At 36.7% G+C, this 13,725-nt stretch overlaps 1 protein-coding gene across 5 annotated transcripts in view; it reads right to left on the bottom strand.

Annotated features, from left to right (window-relative positions):
* LOC124592014 (clavesin-2-like) overlaps positions 1–13,725 on the bottom strand; it is a 263,412-nt gene that overhangs the window by 76,387 nt on the left and 173,300 nt on the right. The window lies entirely within an intron of this gene.

The raw sequence follows: 13,725 nt of genomic DNA, 5'->3' as shown, positions 1-13,725 counted from the left end.
GAAAACATAGACAGTGTTGCCTCAGATGTAGATAAAAAAGTTTAGAAGATACTAAGATAACAGACTCAAATGTGTCAGACTTACATCCTGATGTCACTATTATCAAAAACCAACTAGAACAGTTACAAGATGGGACCTTGCACACTTAGACTAACCTTTTGATGAATTAACTCAAATAGATTCACTTAATAGAAGGCTACCAAATGCAAAATTCTACAAAGTACACAAAGTTACAGTGTTTTGTAGAATACAAGAAGACTCAGATGTTTGTAAATCATAGTGTCCAGAACAATTTATTGAAAAATTTGCTAGTTATTAAAGCTATGGACATTTTGATGCACAAAAATGTTTACAAAAATTACGTGGAAATGTTTATTATTATAGTACATCAAAACATATTAAGAAAATTATTGTTAGTTTTGACAAATGCCATGACTAACCAAACTTGTCAAGGTTTGATGCATAATATTTTAGCTGAAAAACCTTTAAGTCTCATGGCTGTCAATCTTTATGGACCCCTCCCCACATCAAAGAGATGATACAATTACATTACGGTGATGGTAGGCAGTTTCTCAAAATTTATTAAACTCTACCCTATTAGGAAAGCCACTAGCCATGCAATTGCATTAATAGTTGAAAACAAGTATATCCCCACAGTAGGTAAACCTGAAGCCATCTTATCAGATAATGGGTAACAATTCATTGAAAATAACTGGAGATATATGATTCAATGAACAAAAATTAAACACATTTTAATATCTGTCTATAATCCATCCAGTAACCCAGCGGAAAGAAGAATGTGAGAGATTGGGAGATTGTGTAGAACATACTGTAGCCATAAACTTACATCCTGGATTGAACACATTGCAGATTTTAAAGATGTTAAAATAGTTTACAACACTCAACTACAGGTTTTTCCCCTTTCAAAGTTATGTTTAATAGGAGGCCAACAAATTTCATAAATGAATCCATAGAGTTCCAAACTTGTACACCCATTTCGACCCAGGAAAGAGAAGAAATTGTTAGAAACATAATGAAGAATCTAGGTGATGCTAGGCAAAAGAGACGTGACAAAAAAGTAAAAATCACTCACATAAATCTTGATGATTTTGTACTTGTTAAGACTCACAAACAGTCAAAATTACTCACTTTTGAACTTAAGAAATTCTTCCATATTTACATTGGACCCTTTGAAGTAGTTGAAATCAGCCACCTCAATGTATACAGACTGGTATACCCTAAGTCCAGAAAACTCCTAGGTTTGAGATGTATTACTTACTGCCTTGAAACCTTTTGTCCAAAAAAACTTAGTTTTCAAAATTTGTAGAAGACAAGTAAGGGGTCCCGAGATCTGTCTGGAACACTTCAGTGGCAATGTCACTGACTCTTCTTCTATCCTGTCATTAATTTGTAAAATGTTAGGTAGTAGCTTCAACGGTCCTACATTCTGAGTAATGTATGGTTGACATTTTGAGAGAGTAACACATATATTTTGAGTAGAAACATTGGTGAACAGTCATTTTTGACAGTAAACAAAAACATAAAACCGATACAACACTGATTATGTAAAATTCAGAAAGTTAACATCTATTTGATTATTTTCTGAGTATAAAAGTAATGCAAGAGGATGTTTTTCTGTTTGTAGTGGAAAAGAAAAAGTTTTTTGATTATACCAAAAAGGTAAGGCAATGGAATTTTACAAAATGTACAAGCATATCAAATTATGTTGAACACCATGAATACCAGTAAACATGAGAATCTAAAAGGTTGTAGGACTGCAGGAGTAATGAGATTAGTACACAGTGTACAAACAATTTTTGGTAAATATTGAGGAAGTATTTGGTATATATTACTATTAGTAGAAGAGTACACCTGAGATACTTAGTGTCATGCACTAGTTTTCAAAGTGTTTGTATAATGCAACAAGTGAAAGTACAGTTGCCTAGTGAAGCGTATTTGAAAGTATTGAAGTGATTGTGGGGAGTGTTACCTTTCTGGCCCTTAAGTTGAAGAAATATGTTTATATACAGTAATGAGCTGTACAAGCAATGCAATGATTACATACAGTAAAGTAATAAAAGATGTAAATAATGTAATGTCTGTTTCTATCGTTAGAGGAAAAGCTAAAACAGTTGTGAGGTCTGCTGCTATGTGGTGCTATTTTGTGAGGTTGATCTATTGCGTAGTATGAAGCAAGTGATTTTTCTTAGGTTATTATTATTATGGAGTATTTAGTGGAGTAATGAGGTGATATTATGAGGATATGAGGTGAAGTTATTATGTTGATGCAATCAGGAGATATTAAATGAAGTATTGATGTATTACTGATGTAATGTGGAGAATGATGTTAGGCAGGGACTGGTTAGGAAACCTGTCTTTTGTTATTGTGGAGAAAGTTTATGAAAGACACACATGGTCAGCAAGGTTTGTAATGCAAGTTGTATTTGATGTGAAGTAACAGATTCAAGTAAATACTCAGTTATACTTATGCAGAAATGTTGATTCTATGTGAAGTGTGACATCTTTTGTAATTAGGCAACATGTCTGTAATCTATACACTGACAAGTGATTAATCATTTTGTTGGTAGTTAATGTGAAGAATATGACACTTGAAAATAGGAAGAAAACTGGAGAATGTTTTTAGTGAATTAACAACTATACCTGTCCACCACTACATACTTGTACACTGTTGTAAGGTAATGAGATGTGAAAACTGTTTATTTCCAAACTTATGAAATTTTTATGCTTACACTGAACCATATAAAGTAAGTCAGGACGACACATCTGAACACTTGATGTTTGATGTATTTCAGTACTCAAAAGGCTACATAAATTGAACTACTTATTGCATCAGACTATACACTTGAGACACATAACTGTTTCATTACTGTTTCTGAAAAGCTGATCAGAGGTTGGAGTTATTTTGTTATTTTTCTGACAACATGATGAGGTATATACAAGTTTTAGAAACATTTTACCCCATATGGGAGACTCTATACTGGATTTGTCTTGTGCTTGATGTGCACTAAGTGTTACATCCATACAGTGACTTATTGAAACCTTTAATGACCAACATTTATCTGTACAGACATTCAAGTTTTTACATGTTTCAACACAACCATATCCCACACAATGACTTGTAAATATTTCAGTGCTATTAAATATTTTCTTTGATGTTTTCTCATTTATGTAACCAACTATGAGTGTGGGGGTGATTCTTGAAAGATACTAACAGGTACAAAGATTACTTTGCCATTGAATACTATACCCACACCCCATTAGCACTGCCTAACATTTTATCATTTTTGTAAATGCCTTGAAGATAACTAGTAGTATATATATATACTATTCTTTGTCTTTGAACTACTTGTAAACAGTGCAGAATGCACCATGCCATTTTACATAGATGTTTGTGACACATAACTCCGAAACAAACAAATCCTATATTTACGGAAGTGTGTCAAAGACATCAAGAGAGTTATTAAAATCTGTGGGCACTTGTTACGTGTGTTACGTGCAATAAGCTGTTTGTACCATGTAATTCTCAAATTTATACTCTTATCCTTTTTTTGGTCTTATTTGAAATGTTTTAAACTCTGACTGTATAGCAGTACACATCAAAAAAGTATTCCATCACCCCAGTTCCCAGAACTCCTGAAGATAGATAGATGTTGACTGTGGATATTGTATCACAGCCACAGTCCCTTTGACAGTTCAGAGATGTCACTAAACCCACCCAAGGATATAAACAATGATGCATGAGCAGCACTTATTAGATGGAGGGGGACCAACAGTCAATCAGTTCCAGTCATTCCACCATGAAAGAGATACATGGCTTGTGTTGTCTGTAGTTCAGCCATGCGTAGACATTGTGCCAGGAAAGGCTCTCAGAAGGGAAGTGACCAGGCATCTTGGAATGAAACAAAGTGATGTTGTTCAGACGTGGAGGAGATACAGAAGGACAGGAACTGTTGATGACAAGCCTCACTCAGGCTGCCCAAGGGCTACTACTGCAGTGGATGACTGCTACCTATGGATTATGGCTTGGAGGAACCCTGGCAGCAATGCCACCATGTTGAATAATGCTTTTCATGCAGCCACAGGATGTCGTGTTATGACTCAAACTGTGCGCAATAGGCTGCATGATGCGCAAGTTCACTCCTGAAGTTCTTGGTGAGGTCCATCTTTGCAACCACAACACCACGCAGCATGGTACAAATGGGCCCAACAATATACCGAATGGACCACTCAGGATTGGCATCACATTCTCTTCGCTGATGAGTGTCACATATGCCTTCAGCCAGACAATCATCAGAGACGTGTTTGGAGGCAACCCGGTCAGACTGAATGCCTTAGACACACTGTCCAGTGAGGACAGCAAGGTGGAGATTCATTGATGTTTTGGGGTGGCATTATGTGGGGCTGACATTTCCTGCTGGTGGTCATGTTTTAGATTTTATTATTTTTTTCACAAATAGCTCCAATTTTATGAAATGCTATTTACAACTCCACCTGGAGATCTACATGGTGCTTCTGATCTGCTGAAAGCTGTTAGCAAGTGCTTTTTTTGGAATCACTCAAAGCAGCATGGTCACACATTGTTGGGTATCCACAATGTCTGTGAATGTTCATGAGCAATAGATCTTACATTGTCTTTGCTTAGTTTCAACTCTTTCACTCTCATTCTTGAAGACAGTCACTGATCGACCAAACGCATCCACCGCACTTATGTCACTGTAAAATTCAGCAAAGTGTTAACAACAAGTCTTGCTTCTGGTTAGGGAAAATGGTGACAGAGACTCATAGAATATTAGTGAATGTGTATGGAGTTGATGCAGTGAGTAAAATGTGTATGTATGAGTGTTTAAATGCTTTAGAGACAAGAAGGACGGTGTTGAGGATGAGCCATGTCCAAGTCAAAAAACACACAAATAGTTAGTTTGTTACATGTTCCATGGATCATTTTGCATGATAGATCATAATGATGTGGAATGAGTCATTTTAAATTCACATTACAAATTAATTTGTACATATGGTTACATTGTGAAATTTCTAAGTTTCTTTCCACCTAAAGGAAAAAGATACACACTTTTTTATCAAATTTTACTTTGATGTCTGTCAGACATTTTATGACACTGTGTAAATGATCAAAAATTTTTATTGCAGCATTGTGCACCCCTTTCTGTACCAAAGACAAGCTTAATGTGGAGTAATGAATATCATTCCTCCTTCTGGTATTGTAATTATGTACCTACATCTACATCTACATTTATACTCTGCAAGCCACCCAACGGTGTGTGGCAGAGGGCACTTTACGTGCCACTGTCATTACCTCCCTTTCCTGTTCCAGTCGCGTATGGTTCGCGGGAAGAACGACTGTCTGAAAGCCTCCGTGCGCGCTCTAATCTCTCTAATTTTACATTCGTGATCTCCTCGGGAGGTATAAGTAGGGGGAAGCAATATATTCGATACCTCATCCAGCAACGCACCCTCTCGAAACCTGGCGAGCAAGCTACACCGCGATGCAGAGCGCCTCTCTTGCAGAGTCTGCCACTTGAGTTTATTAAACATCTCCGTAATGCTATCACGGTTACCAAATAACCCCGTGACGAAATGCACCACTCTTCTTTGGATCTTCTCTATCTCCTCCGTCAGACCGATCCGGTACGGATCCCACACTGATGAGCAATACTCAAGTATAGGTCGAACGAGTGTTTTGTAAGCCACCTCCTTTGTTGATGGACTACATTTTCTAAGCACTCTCCCAATGAATCTCAACCTGGTACCCGCCTTACCAACAATTAATTTTATATGATCATTCCACTTCAAATTGTTCCGCACGCATACTCCCAGATATCTTACAGAAGTAACTGCTACCAGTGTTTGTTCCGCTATCATATAATCATACAATAAAGGATCCTTCTTTCTATGTATTCGCAATACATTACATTTGTCTATGTTAAGGGTCAGTTGCCACTCCCTGCACCAAGTGCCTATCCACTGCAAATCTTCCTGCATTTCGCTACAATTTTCTAATGCTGCAACTTCTCTGTATACTACAGCATCATCCGCGAAAAGCCGCATGGAACTTCCGACACTATCTACTAGGTCATTTATATATATTGTGAAAAGCAATGGTCCCATAACACTCCCCTGTGGCACGCCAGAGGTTACTTTAACGTCTCTAGACGTCTCTCCATTGATAACAACATGCTGTGTTCTGTTTGCTAAAAACTCTTCAATCCAGCCACCTCATTGTTCCTTTTGAACTGTAGTGGATTATTTACAAGAAACTTCATGGGGGAAGAAATATACTGTAAAGCAGTAGTCAGAAGGCCCAGCTCCTTAAACAGATATCTACAAGATGATTGTGGGTGAGCACCATATATTATTCTTACAGCTCATTTTTTCACAATGAAGACTTTATTTCTTAAAGAACATTATTCCATATGATATTATTGAATGAAAATATGCAAAATATGTCAGCTTACTGATTTGTCTCACCCCAAGGTTCATAATGATTCTAAGCACAAATGTGTCTGAACTAAGTTATTTTAGGAGTTCCAAAATGTGTTTTTTTCCAGTTTACATCCCCATCAATTTGAAGTTTCCACTCTGTTTGTTATCTCCTTCCTATGTGTTACACTTATCATTGGTGTAGTACCTCTAGATGTGCCAAACTGAATGTGTTGTGTCTTTTTATAATTGAAGGTGAGACCATTCATGGAAAACCAGTCATTGACACCATGTTGACCATTTCTTCTGTTTCTGTGGATGTACCTTGATTGATTACAATACTAGTATCATCTGCGAAAAGAACTAATTCTGCTTATTGTATACTAGATGGAAGATCACTTACATGTCTGAGGAATAGTGGACCTAAGATGGAACCTTGGGGGACCCCATACATGATTTCTCCTGTCAGAATTATGGCCCTGGACTATATTGCTTTAATTACTAAGGACAACTTAGTGGATTATTTTGATTAGATATGAAATTATCCATTGGTTGGCTATACCATCAATCCCATAAAACATAAATTTATCTAGGAAAATACTGCTTCACACAGTCAAATGCTTTAGAGAGGTCAAAGAACATATCAGCTGTCACTGTTTTATAACTTAATGCTTGTAAAATCTGGTGAGTGAACATGTAAAAGGTATTCTCAGTTGAGTAACTTTTCTGAAACCCAAACTGTGATTTGCAAAGGATGCTACTGTTGCTAACACAAATTACAGTGAAACCTCCTATAACGATTACCAATACAACAACAAACCCGGGTACAGTGATAATTTTATATGGTCCTGGCTTATTTCCTGTATTTCCTGTGTTAATTCTCCCTCATTGCAGCACTGGAGTAAATTTAGCAACACCCTGTTATAACAAAGAGAAAATTTTGAGGAATTTACTTTTTCCTACTTTTAAGAAGCTCACTATAGCGGTAGGTATTGTTTATTTATCTACTAGACTGTCGGCACTTCATTTCCAGAAGCTTCACCACATACTACAATACTGTATTTATTCTAGCACTAAACAGAATAGTGTACAGCTGTGGGCATGCTGTGCTAAGCAGCAAACATCAAAGAGCTCCTTTGTTTGAACGAGTGTTTAGTTTGTCCATTGCTGACCTTCAATAGCAGACAGAAGCGTTTTGTTGGGCTCATACACAGCATATCTCTGTGACTTTTCCAAACTGTGAATGTCTGATGTAATTGTTTTGGATTTTTCTAAGATTTGGACAATGGCTGGAACTCAGAAACAAATAAGGTTGGAGACAAAAATGGAGGTTTTCAAAGACATTGATAACAGAATGAAACAAGTAGTTGTCACGAAGAAGTATGGAATTGCACAATCAATGTTTACTACATTCTCTTAAAAATGAAAAGAAATTTAAGAAAGTTTTGTTGGTGGCAAAGTTAACCCTTCAAGAAAAAGAATAAAGACAGCTGCTGCTGACGATGTGGACAGTGCTACACTGCGATGGTTTAAGAAGATTGGTGGGGGTAAGTTTCTGTGGGACCAAACTGCTCAGGTCATCAGTCCCTAGGCCTACACACTACTTAATCTAACTTAAACTAACTTACACTAAGGACAACACACACACCCATGCACGAGGGAGGACTTGAACCTCCGTGCACAGAATGTACCAATTAATGGTCTGTTGATATGTCAAAAAACCTTAGATTTTGCTAAGTTGCTTGGTGATTCTGATTTTAAGGCAAGTAATGGATGGTTGCAAAGATTTAAGGACATTCATGGGATTCTTTTTTAAGTGATTTCACGACAAGAAAAATCGTCACACTTAGGTGATACAGAATTTTGGAGGAAAATCATCACGTGTAAACTGTTAGAAAAATACAGTCTTGAAAACATCTACAACACAGATGAGACAGGATTGCTTTAGCAACTGATGCAAGAGAAGACGATGGCCTTTAGAGGAGAAAATTGTAAAATAGGGAAGCAGTCTAAAGTACACCTAACTGTTATTTTCTGCAGCAACGTGTCAGGAACACATACATAAATTGACATCACTGGTGATGATCAGCAAACCCATGGTGCATACATTTTATTTTACCTTCCTTCAATTTATAAGTTAATTCAGTACAGCATAGCTTAATCTGTAATGTTTTGATACAGTTGAATGGGAAATGTGATTTTTTTTATTGCAGTCAATTACAAGGCAAATTGAAAAGCATGGATGATGTCTACTCCTTTTAGTGAGTGACTGCATTCTCTTGATAAAGAGATTTCAATGAAGGCAAGAAAATTGCATTGTTGGTGAATAATTGTAGCGTGCATAACAACATGTCAGCATTGAAGAACGTTGAACTATGCTACTTCCCCCCCCCCCCCCCCCCCCCAAAAACTGTACTTCAATTCTTCAGCCACTAGATATGGGGATAATTAAGAACTTTAAGACAAAATACAGTACACGTTTAGTTCAACACATGATCAGAAACATTCAGAGAAAGGTGAGCAGTCCCTACAGTTTCAATGTGATGCAGGCTTGTGACATGATTGCTAGTTCCTGGAGCAGTGTACAGCCAAATGTGATTGTGAACTACTGGAAAAATGCAAGAATTTCCAAAAGTGAAGATGTTGGTGAGAATGTAATGCTGGATGAAATAATGCAGGATGATATTCAAGGAGATTTATTCAGCAGCTACTGGTAAAAACATAGATGCTTCAGTAGTTGAATATTTGTCAGTGGTTGCTGAGGCGTTGGTGTTTGAAGCATATTCCGCTGAATATATCACCGAGGAGTTAAAGGGTAATTCACCTGTTGAAGATTCTGATGATGACAGTGATGTGATAAGTGTGAATCCCTCTCCTCTGATAGAGCTAATTGGTCAGTTGGAAATCATCTAGCAAGTAGCAACTTCAATCCCCAGTGTTTCAGCACAGCTATTGATTTCGTTAGAGGAGATTAAGACAATATTCACAAGAGAATCTTTAAGAAAAAAGAAACAAAGGAAAGTAAGTGAATTTTTCTATACACAAAAGTAGGATATTCTACAGGTACAGTATTAATACATGAAGTGAACAATTTGAACAAAATGTGTTTCATTATTTGTCTTTTAATATTATTTTTCATCAGAAAAGTACTACAGTAATGTACTTCTCAGCCACAAAAACATGCCTCCTTGCTCCGAATCATGATAACAAAATCTCATTATAACAATAACCATGATACAACAATATAATTTTCATGGTCCCATGAAATTTGTCATATCAAGGTTTGGCTCTACTATTCTAGAATAGATCACCCTCTCAAAAATTTTGGAAAATGATGTCAGTAGTGAAAATGGTTGATAGTTAGTGACATCTCTCTTATCACCTTTCTTAAAGATGGGTTTAATGATAGCATATTTCAGTATCTCTGGAAAAATGCCTTGAATTAGTGATGCACTACATATTTCAGAAAAGAGAAACACCATCAAAACCAGATGAGCTTTTATTTTTGAGGGACTCTATAATTTTCTTAATTTCAGAAGGAGAAGTTGGTGATACATTCATATGACTGAATTTAATGAAAGTTACTTTTTCAACACAGTGCCGTGATTTTGCTCATGAACTGTTTGTCCTTACACTTTCTACTACATTTAAGAAATGATTATTATAAGCATTTGCTACTTGTGACTCATCATTTACAGCCCTTCCTTTCAGTTCAACAGTGATGTTGTCTTGTTCTGTGGCTCTGTGTCATGTCTCTCATTTCACTATGTTTCATATAGCCTTAAGTCTGTTGTCGGTAGTACTGATTTCTTATATTATGTACAAGTTCCTTGATTTTTTAATTAACTTTCTCAGTAATTTTGAGTAATTTTTGTAGTGTAGAACTACTGCAGGATCCCTACTTTTTCTTGCCAAAAGACACATTACTCATTTACCTTTCACAAGGTACTTTTTATTTATTTATTTATTGTTCCGTGGGACCACATTTAGGAGAAGTCTCCATGGTCATGGAATGAGTCAATACATGAAATTATAACACGATTGTAGAAACAGATAAAATGAAATATAAGAAACATATTCAGGTGACAAGTCGTTAGTTTAAATAAAGAAATCAAGAATGTAACACTGGAATTTGCTTAATTTTTTAGCTCTTCCAGGAGCTCCTCGACAGAATAGAAGGAGTGAGCCATGAGGAAACTCTTCAGTTTAGACTTAAAAGTGTTTGGGCTACTGCTAAGATTTTTGAGTTCTTGTGGTAGCTTATTGAAAATGGATGCAGCAGAATACTGCACTCCTTTCTGCACAAGAGTCAAGGAAGTGCATTCCATATGCAGATTTGATTTCTGCCTAGTATTAACTGAGTGAAAGCTGCTAACTCTTGGGAATAAGCTAATATTGCTAACAACAAACGACATTAAAGAAAATACATACTGTGAGGGCAATGTCAAAATTCCCAGACTATTGAATAGGGGTCGACAAGAGATTTTCGAACTTACACCATACATAGCTCGAACAGCCCGTTTTTGAGCCAAAAATACCCTTTTTGAATCAGAAGAATTACCCCAAAAAATAATACCATATGACATAAGCGTATGAAAATATGCGAAGTATACTACTTATTTCAAATACTGTTCTAATGGTAAATAAAGCGGCATTTAGTTTCCGAACAAGATCCTGAACATGGGCTTTCCACAACAGCTTACTATCCATCCGTACGCCTAGGAACTTGAACTGTTCCGTCTCGCTTATAACATGCCCATTCTGTCTGATTAAAATGTCAGTTCTTGTTGAATTGTGGGTTAGAAACTGTAAAAACTGAGTCTTACTGTGATTTAGCATCAAATTATTTTCCTCAAGCCACGAACTTATATCATGAACTACATTATTTGATAATGTTTCAATATTACACACAAGATCCTTCACTACCAAGGTGGTGTCATCAGCAAACAGAAATATTTTTGAATCACCTGTAATACTAGAAGGCATATCATTTACATAAATAAGAAACAGCAGTGGCCCCAGCACCGACCCTTGGGGAACGCCCCATTTAACAGTGCCCCATTGGGACTGAACATCATTACCACTCTCAATATTGTGGAGGATTACCTTCTGCTTTCCGTTCTTAAAGTAGGAGGCGAACCAATTGTAAGCTACTCCCCTTACTCCATAATGTTCCAACTTCTGCAGTAATATTTTGTGGTCAACACAGTCAAAAGCCTTCGTTAAATCAAAGAAAACGCCTAACGTTCGCAACCTTTTATTTAATCCGTCCAAAACCTCACAGAGAAAAGAGACTATAGCATTTTCAGTTGTTAAGCCATTTCTAAAACCAAACTGTACATTTGACAGCAAATTATGTGAATTTAAATGCTGCAGTAACCTTGTATATACAACCCTCTCGATAACTTTAGCAAACACCGATGGCATAGAAATAGGTCTATAATTGTCAACATTATCCCTGTCTCCCTTTTTATAAAGTGGCTTCACTACCAAGTACTTTAATCGGTCAGGAAACCGACCACTCCTAAAGGGAAAGTTACAGATATGGCTAAGTACTGAGCTAACATACGTGGAACAATACTTCAGTATTCTGCTAGATACCCCATCATATCCATGAGAGTTCTTGGTCTTTAGTGATTTAATTATTAACTCAATCTCCCTCTTGTCAGTATCATGGAGGAGCATTTCAGGTAACAGTCTCGGAACACTTTCTTCTAAGAGCGCTATATGATTCCCTGTTGGGACTATGTTTCTATTTAGTTCACCTGCTATATTCAGAAAGTGATTATTAAGTACTGTACATATATGCGACTTATCAGTAACATGGACATCCCCACTACGCACTGATTCTATATTCTCGACCTGTCTATGCAGACCAGCCACTTCCTTTACGACTGACCATATGGTTTTAATTTTATCCTGAGACTTAGCTATTCTATCTGCATACCACATACTTTTTGCCTTCCTAATAACTTTTTTAAGCACCTTACAATACTGTTTGTAATGGGCTGCTGCATTTAGATTTTGACTGTTTCTAACGTTTTGATATAATTGCCACTTTGTTCTACAAGATATTCTTATCCCTTTAGTCAGCCACCCAGGCTGCCTGTTTGTGCTAGTACCCTGTTTTGAACGTTCTAACAGAAAACAACTGTCAAAGAGCACGAGAAAAGTCTTGAGGAAAGCATTATATTTATCGTCTACTGTATCAGCACCATAAACATCTTGCCACTCTTGTTCCTTGATAAGGTTTACAAAAGTCTGTACAGCAACTGGATCAGCTTTCCTAAAAAGTTGGTAACTATATTTAACATGTGTTGCAGCACAAAAATCTTTTAGACTTAAAATTTGTGCATCATGATCTGAAAGGCCATTCACCTTTTTGCTAACAGAATGCCCTTCTAATAATGACGAATGAACAAAAATATTGTCTATGGTTGTTCTACTGTTCCCTTGCACTCTCGTTGGAAAGAATATGGTTTGCATAAGATTATATGAATTAAGGAGGTCTACCAGCATCCTTTTCCTTGCACAATCACTTATACAATTAATATTGAAGTCACCACATATAACTAACTTTTTGTATTTCCTATAAAGTGAACCAAGAACCTCCTCTAGCTTTAGCAAAAATGTTGTGAAATCGGAGTCTGGGGATCTATAAATAAGAACAGTAAGAAGATTAGCTCCACTAAATTTAACCACACCTGCTCAACATTCAAACACCTTTTCAGTGCAGTACTTTGAAACATCAATTGACTCAAATGGGATACCGTTTTTCACATACATGGCTACTCCCCCACACCGCAAAGAGCTCCTAGAAAAGCTGCCAGCCAACCTGTATCCTGGTAAAGGAAGCCTCTGAATTATCTCCTTATTTAAGAAGTGTTCAGATATACCAATAATTTCAGAGTCAACATCAATATCTAGTGATCCATGTTATTTATCCTAACTGTGCATCAGTCCCAAACAACATCAAATGAGTGCTATGGATGCTTGTGGATAATTGACAGCTGTCTTTGAGAATGAGGGCAGAAGCATTGAAGATAATCAAAGATAGTGTAAGCACTGCTGTTCATGAACGTTTGCAGATGTTGTGGATACACAACAATGTGTGATCACATTACAATTCCACAATAGGTGTTTGCTGGCGGTTTTCAACAGATTTACAACTGATGTCAGAGGTTTATTGTAGCCAACTGTAATTACTTTTAATGCCAGTAAGGCATTTCATTTATTATCTGAGACCATTCACTGCTTTCTTCCTGACAC

Source organism: Schistocerca americana, chromosome 2 (assembly GCF_021461395.2).
Source record: "Schistocerca americana isolate TAMUIC-IGC-003095 chromosome 2, iqSchAmer2.1, whole genome shotgun sequence".
Classification (NCBI taxonomy): Eukaryota; Metazoa; Arthropoda; class Insecta; order Orthoptera; family Acrididae; genus Schistocerca; species Schistocerca americana.
Note: the sequence above shows the minus strand (reverse complement) of the source record. Positions and strands in the feature narration are given on the sequence as shown.